The sequence below is a fragment of the Chaetura pelagica genome, unplaced genomic scaffold, assembly GCF_000747805.2.
Source record: "Chaetura pelagica isolate M959 unplaced genomic scaffold, ChaPel_1.0 scaffold138, whole genome shotgun sequence".
Classification (NCBI taxonomy): domain Eukaryota; kingdom Metazoa; phylum Chordata; class Aves; order Apodiformes; family Apodidae; genus Chaetura; species Chaetura pelagica.
In genome coordinates this window covers 4,845,111-4,852,961 of record NW_009954215.1, presented here as the reverse complement: position 1 = coordinate 4,852,961, position 7,851 = coordinate 4,845,111, and positions in this window count along the sequence as shown.

The window sequence follows — 7,851 nt, the reverse complement described above, 5'->3', positions numbered from 1 at the left end:
GGTGAGACAAAAGGATGTTGTTTGTTTAGGTTTTTACTAGGTGGGTGTGAGCTGCGTCGAGCGGTTGGGACCACGTGAGTCAGCACCAGATGGTCCAGCAGCAGCCTTCCCATCGTGATGGAAAAGTGGCAGGAAGGACTAAGACATACCTTAAGCAATGCTATGAAAAACTAGCCCTGGAGGTCCCCCTCTCATTAAGTCAATTAAATTTCTGCATTTTCTTTCATGCACCTTGGATGCACAAATCCACGTAGTTGTCCATTCATCTCTCATGCAGTGCTGGAGGTGAGCAAAAAAATGTGACACCACACGTGGTCCTGCAGTGACAAACTGCTCCATGTTGACATGATCCCCTCACGTGCTACAGAAATGGAAAACTTTAGCAGATGGTGCTGGTGTAACTTATTCTGGCTGCAAAGGCAGGAATAAACAACTTTGTGTGTCAAGTTCATTCACTTCGTTGATCACTCACAATATACAGGTAAGGAAAAATTATACAACAAAATTGTTTGGATGTTTCACTGACCAAGTGTTCTGGTTTTCACCAGGAAATGCTGAGAGGAATCAGCATGTTGTAAAGCCAGTCATAAACATACAAAAATACAAATGCCTATGGAAATAATTGACTGAACGGTGTCCTTTTGGATGGGTAATATGTTCTATCAATATTTATACTGATCTGCTTGAAATACTCAAGGCAAGAATTGGAAAGCCAGTCAAAACTCCCAAAAATGTAAAGCATGCTTTCAACTGGCTGAAAACCAGAAGTCCTCATGCAGTTTTTAAAAGAAAAAGCAGTCCTTGTTTCTTCAGAGATTAATTTGATTTAAGGCCAGAAAGGACTGTTAGATCATTTACTTCAGCATTTTGTTTAATGAAGGTCAGTTATCTGTATATTTAGCCTAAAAACTTACTTGGGTCATATTTTTTTTGAGAAAGGCAACTAGCATCTAGTTTTGACTTACAAACGTTGAGAACTGCAGAATCCACCATTTCTTCAGTATTTTCTACAAGTGTTTTATAACTTTCCCCATTAAAATGTTTTCTTAATTGCTCACTTAAAATTGTATGGCTTCATATTTCAGAACTTGCTTCTTGTTATGCTTTGGTGGTTTAGATGAAAGGGTCCTTTGAGAACCAGTGTTTTCTTCTTTTGTGTGTACAAGCACACTGTAATTGTGTCACCTTTCCATTGTCTTGCTGGTTAATTAAACTGATTGAATTCCATAAATAACATGTAGAACTTTTTAGTGAATTACTTTAGACTTTTTCTTTACTTCAGTTTTCAGCAGGCTTAAGAACTGCAAGTGTTAAAACAGGATAGTTTTGTTGGTGCTCTGTGCTGAAGTAAAATTCCACCCCCTGTTCTCTTCTTTTGTTGCATCCAAAGGTCAAATTTGTTTATTTACTGTTTAATTTTATTTTTTTTTCCTAGAATGAAGGTTCATATTAAATTGCTTAACTCTGTCCCAACTCACTGTTTTCCATGTAGTCCTTCTTGCTGCAAATAAGGCCCATGTTCCTTGTTGGTAGCTGTGAAACTTTGCATTTGGCTGGATTAAAATGCATCTTGTTTTAAGTGCCCAAGATTGTTAAATTCATATTTCTCTCAATTATTTACCTTCTGTTTTCTGATGCTGGTTCCTATGTGTCTAATGGCTGAAGCTTAGGAACCACTGACTGTGGTTGGCCTGCAACCATATCATGCTACAACCAACCTCTCTCCTACAAATACTTTAACGTGTTTTTAAAATCAGCATCTTGTGTTCTGCTGAGCTCTGTGACTCACCAGACTCAGTTGCATCTAAGCAGCTATCTTTATCAGCCAAACTTGTAATCTCATCAAAGAATCACATCAGACTTATGAGGCCTGTTTTCCATGAAACCATGATCACTGGTGTTAATTATATTTCTATACTTTATTATTTTAATTGAGTATCTTTATTAACTGGCGTTTTGATCAGCTTTCAAGTGCCTTGCCTGGTATTGATGCTGGCCATCTGGCTCACACTTGAGCTCCACTTTTGACTCCCAGCACCACACTAGCTCTCATCCAATGTTCAGGAATTTCCTTTGTGTTAACATATATGTTAAAAATTAATTTCAACAGGCTTGATCTTTGTGACCCAGACAATCAGCATCACTGGTATTCTCTGTGCTCTTCCTCTTCAGTGACAGTAGCTTTCCTGTTAAATGTTTGGAGGGAAAACTGCCATCACAGCACTATGTCACCCAGGAATTCCTCTATGTCATGCCAACTTCCACATTAAATTGGCAGATATTATCACCTTTGGGCTTTTCTGTCAGGATTGAGCAATTGTTTTAGCTCCACTTCTTATCGCGTGGATAAAATCAGATGGGAGAAGCATTTCAGCTAATACTTCAGGACAGATGTGTGATATATATGCATTAGCAATGCCACTCTGCAAAAGTCATCTCTTGTGCACAGACTTCTGTACTTCTGTCATGGTTAAAGACACAGTGAATTACTAGAATCTGTCTCATATTGAGGCTTGAGGCTAGAATTACTGCAGAGAGCTAAAAACCCAGGAATCTCCTAATTATCCATGCAGACTGACATCCATTCCTCCACCAGCACTGGTCACGAGACTGCATTCCTGGGGAGCAATATCAGTTTTGTGTGGGTTACAGTGGAGCCTTGCATGGTGGGACATTTCCATGTGAGCAGTACTAAAAACAGTCTTAGGCACACGGGAAGTCTTTTCCAGACAGAGCTCGTATTGAATTTGGTGTGTTACAGAAAACTCTGGGCAAGTTTTCCACTCAGGTACATTACATTTTACAAGGCCTCTTTCTGAAGAACAGCATTCTTAGGTTTTTTATCATTCTCTTTAGGAAAATAAATTGAAGTTCTTCTAACAATTAAATACCTGTCTTATTCCCAGGGAGCCAGGTTTATATGCCAGAAAAGTAAATACATTCCTTTATCAATTGTTCAATATTTAGATTCAACAATCAAACAGTCAGTTCAATGCAATATATTCTAGTTTTTATGATTAAAGGAGTAGGGAAATCGTAATGAAGAACAGTGTTTGGGTCCAGCTCCCCAGGCCTTATGGAAAATAAATTAAATGCAAAGCTGTCCAGATTTCAGCACAGATCCACCCATGTACAGATTAATATATCTCTTTTTCCTCTTGGAAGGGCAGATGACATTGTGGAAGATTTGCAAATGGATCTAGCACAGAACATGTGATCAAAATCTGTGGGAGTGAGGGAGAAGAATTTTGCCCAAGAGGAAGGTAATTTAGTACAGGTCTAAAAACCTCTGCCTGGGAACAGGTAGTAGTCTCATTGCTAATACCTCCATCCACTACACATCCCTGTTGCCCCCTGTTCTGTGAAGACCTTGCCAGCAGATTCTCGCGTATAAGCAATGGATGCTCTGATTTGGATTGTGTTCACAGCAGAGTTTTTAATCTGTCTAGCAAATACAAAAAAAATGTGCTAAAATGTTAGAAGCACTAACTAAAGATGCCTGCAAACATCTCTCATTGTCTGCATTTGCATACCTAGAGGTTAGCTCAAATCATTGACAATGTCAAGCATATTTATTCTATAATTATTTTGTTCACAAGTCACTGAACATATAGTTTTCTCCGTGTTTTAAGATTCCTCCTACAGACAGAGCCATAGAAATGCCATCTAAGATGAGCCTAGGAGTAGATGGAAGAAGCTGCAGCTAAAGAGAGGCTGGGATATGCCCAGTTCTTATTTCCAGCTTTTTTTTTTGTATGTTCTATGGGTGGAGCAGATGCTGATAGCTGTTGTCTTATAAAATATGTAGTAGTGTACTTAATGACCTCATATTTTCCAGTCCTAGGGTCTGATCCAGAGTCAACTTAGTTCTCTGAACAGGCTTCCAGTGGCACCAGTAGAGCTCTATCAAATTCTTAATGAACCAATGCAAGTGAAAAGTAATTTAGCACCATTATCTTTGTAGGCTTGCATATGGTTCAGTGATGGTCTAACATTTGCCTCCAGAGTTCTCTCCCTGCCTCTCCACTTGCTTTCACTAGTTGTTTTTCACCAGTATGTGGAGATTTCTATCTGACAGCTCTGTGTCCCTTGCACTGTCTGAGGCTGCTTGCCCCTGAGTGGCAGATGTTGGACTCTCTTGCCTCCTTCCTTGGGAAAACTCCAGGCCTAATGACTGCTGCTAATGTCTGATGACATTTGATGGTCCTCCTTCCAGTCTTGTCATACTTCTCTTCACATGTCATCAACCACAGCCTCCTAATTGTGACTTGATATTTAAGTTAATTGGCAAAGATTGTTCACTTATGGGTTAGTATATCCACTGCTAGGGCCTCAGAGAATGGAAAGACAGGGAGAGAGCACTCTAGAGCTTTTTGTTATGGATGAGGGCTGCGATTCCTTTCACAAGAGGCTCATTTCTGCTTTCAGGCTCTAGGTTGAATTTGGAACCCAGAAAATGTAAGTTAACGCAAGAACCAGACTCATTAAAATGTAATGAGACTGTAAAACTAGCCAGAGGGAAGGGGAATATTCTGTACTTGCTCCTGTGCTTGGGACTTAATATCCTGGTTGAGTCCCACCTCTGCTTTCTTGGGTTTGCATCTTTAGAATGCTAAAAATACACCTTCAGAAATAGGATCCACCCTGTTCTGCCAGCAGGCTTCGTGTGTGTTGCTCATTTATGTGCACTTGAGCAAACAAAACCTGCTTTTTCTCCTCTGCAGAAGAGGAGATTGTGCTGCCTTTTTCCTCCTTTGGATATAATCCAAAAGGGCGAAAGCAATTGCAAAACTAGCACAGATGTGCCAAATACGTGGATATCTCACTAGCTTGATGTGGTTTTGCTGGGGACTCCAGATATTTCTCACCTACTGGATGTTTCTGGGAAATGTTGTTTCCACTCCTGCAATGTCTTGGTTTTGCTCTTGTTTATGCTTGTCCCATTAGATCAAACGAGGCTAATGACTGAGGGATAGCCATGCTTCCCAGGGATTTGAGGACTTAAATGCTTGAAAGCTATTAGCAGACATGCTCTGCTATGGAATACATTGAAACCTTTTGCTACAGGGGATCATCCTAAAGGCTGTAAGAAAACAGCAGCTCAGTATTTTGACAACGTCAGCTCACAGCTTTGTTTTAGCTAGAACAGTCTTTTTTCTGATCCTAATGTAGGTCATGGCTGCAAGTTAATTTGTTCCATGTGCCATTATGATGTAGGATACATTGAGGAAAACAGGATTCTCCTGGGGTGAGAAGAAAATATTTACTAAGCAGTTACAGCCCTCTTTATTTTTTTCCTTACAAATTTCCCAAGTGCTTTCCCATGCTTCCCTTTGCCATCCTCCCTCCTCCTTGTTTTCCAGCATTAGCAGTCTGATTCCACGTCACTGGCGTATCCAGTTTGACTCCTTGTGCTCCTCAGACCTCTGGGTGTGCAGGCAGGGAGCAGCCCCAGCCCCAGATGAGGAATGTTTCTTCTGCAGCTCCCTATGACTGAACTTGGATTTGCAAGCTGTGGCAAGGACCACATACCTACCCTGTCAGGCAGTTTGGGACTGGTCAGGTCCTCTGCATCCCTTACAAAACTACCCCAGGTCCTCTTCAGCATGAACAGGGAGAAGGGAATGTCTCCTACGACTTCTGGCCTTATCTGAACTTTACGCAAATGCTGATAAGGGAAGTGCTTGTGATTACTCTGTCTGGGCTGCATACACAGCAGATTTGTCTGTTGGTCTGCTCTGCAGCTGGAGGAGTAGCTTCAGGGTGGACCAGCATACCTGGGCACAGCTTTACCAGAGGTGACTGGTAAAACTGTATTCCTAAACCCAGCTAGCAAACTGTGCTGAGCAGAGGCCTTGGGCTTTAGACACTGCATGAACTGGGACAGTGCCTTATTTCAAAAAAAACATGTGTTTGATTGAAGTTAAACGTTAGGAAGAAATTCTTTAATGTGAGGGTGGTGAGACACTGGCCCAGATTGCCCAGGGAGGTTGTGGAAGCCCCATCCCTGGAAGTGTTCAAGGGCAGGTTGGATGGGACCCTGAGCAACCTGGTCTAGTGGGAGGTGTCCCTGCCCATGCAGGGGGGGTGGAACTAGAGGATCTTTAAGGTCCCTTCCTACCCAAACCTTTCTATGATTATTAGTTTGTAAGGCTGTTTGGTTGGCGATGGAAGGCAGAGGGGCTTTGCACACAGCCTCCCAGGACTGTTGCAGTCAACTTGCTCTGGTGTCATGCATGCATGAGGAAGAATGGAAAAGCTGATTAGTGTCACCTGAGCTGAAAACTCCATAATCGTGCCTGTGATCTTGGAACAATTAACCAGCCACCTACAATAAGTCACCAGACTCATTTTTCTCTTTTGTCTCTTAACTTCTCCTGCAGATTTAAGAAGAATAACTGCAGCAAAGGAGCTGCTATGAGCTTTGAGTTCCCAGCTTAGCACATCTGGCTGCTTCACCCCAGTGGATGCGGGAAGCATGGAGAACAGCCAGGGGGGCTTAACAGCTTTTGTCTCTGTCCCCTGCTGCCATTGCTCACAACTTCACCTACTGCTTTATGAGCTCTCTCTGAGCCTGAAAGGGCTATTTCCAGCAACTTGAGCCAAACTAGTTCAGCCACTTTGAAGACTGAAGAGCCTGGAGAAAGAATAACTTTCCAATAGGTACATATATATATAGGTTGAACTTCTGTCTATGTAGGTTTTCCAATTTTGCTTTAGAGTGGTTGTGCTAGAAAGCCATGAGACAAAAGCATTGTAGCATGAGTCTTCACTGTGGAAAAAAAGATTGAAAATGTACAGAGACTGGTTGAGATATGACCAAGTTGAAAATTGAAGCCTATTGCTTGGTGGATCCTTTTCAGCTACTAAACCAGCCCCATGAGGATTGTGGGTTACCATCACAGTAGGTGCCTCATGAATTGATTGGGCAGTAAAAAAAGCAGATAAGGATCACATTTTCCCTGTTAAGCTTGTAAGTCCATTGTGCTGTGCTGCTGGGAAAACTTCACAGCAAGTTAGAGATCAGGTCTTCAGTTGTTACAATGTTGTATCTCCACCTAAGTCATTAGATCTCCAATGGTTTGTGACAATTAAGGGTGGCACGGAACCTTCCACACTCTGTCAAGGCAAGCAAGATGCTTAGTTCCTCTGAAGCAAAATAGCAATTTATTAGGTGTTAAAATCTGACCAAAAAAACCAAAATCTTGAAGTAAATTAATTTGATGTACTCTTGACACCACAAAAGGGGAATTTTCACTCTTTCATCCTGTGTGTGAAAATGTTGTGCAGTTTTACAAGCAACAAAAGTGTGTAACCAGCAATAAGACAGTGTGATTATACAAAAGAAACAACAGCATGAGAAAATGTGAATATTTTGAAAAAGATAAAATAGAGTCTGTAAAATCATCTCACATTTGAGATGTACACTATCCTCATGGATAATATAAAGAGAGAGAGAAAAAAATTAATTCCACTTACACAGAGTTTGGAATAATCTAATTAAATGTATGTGGCTACACAGAATAATTTGATCTTACAATTTTAAAGCCAGAAAGAATATATGTCAGGGTTATATCAGTGAGAGTATCTCATACCTGTGCCCTGCAAGATAATACTTTTTCCCTTAGATTTGTCTCTTGTATTGGACCCAAACTTTCATTGCTTATTAAAGCAAACTCCCTTCACACTCAGTGGGCTAAATAAATTCTCCTCTCATTTACATGGAAATGGGAGGACTGAAGGAGATTGTCCCCAGGTTACAATGTCAGGTTTCCAATCAGATTGTGAAAATTTAAAAGCAATTTGATAATCTCAATTTTTCAGCTGAAAACACAGTATTTCTGATAGCTG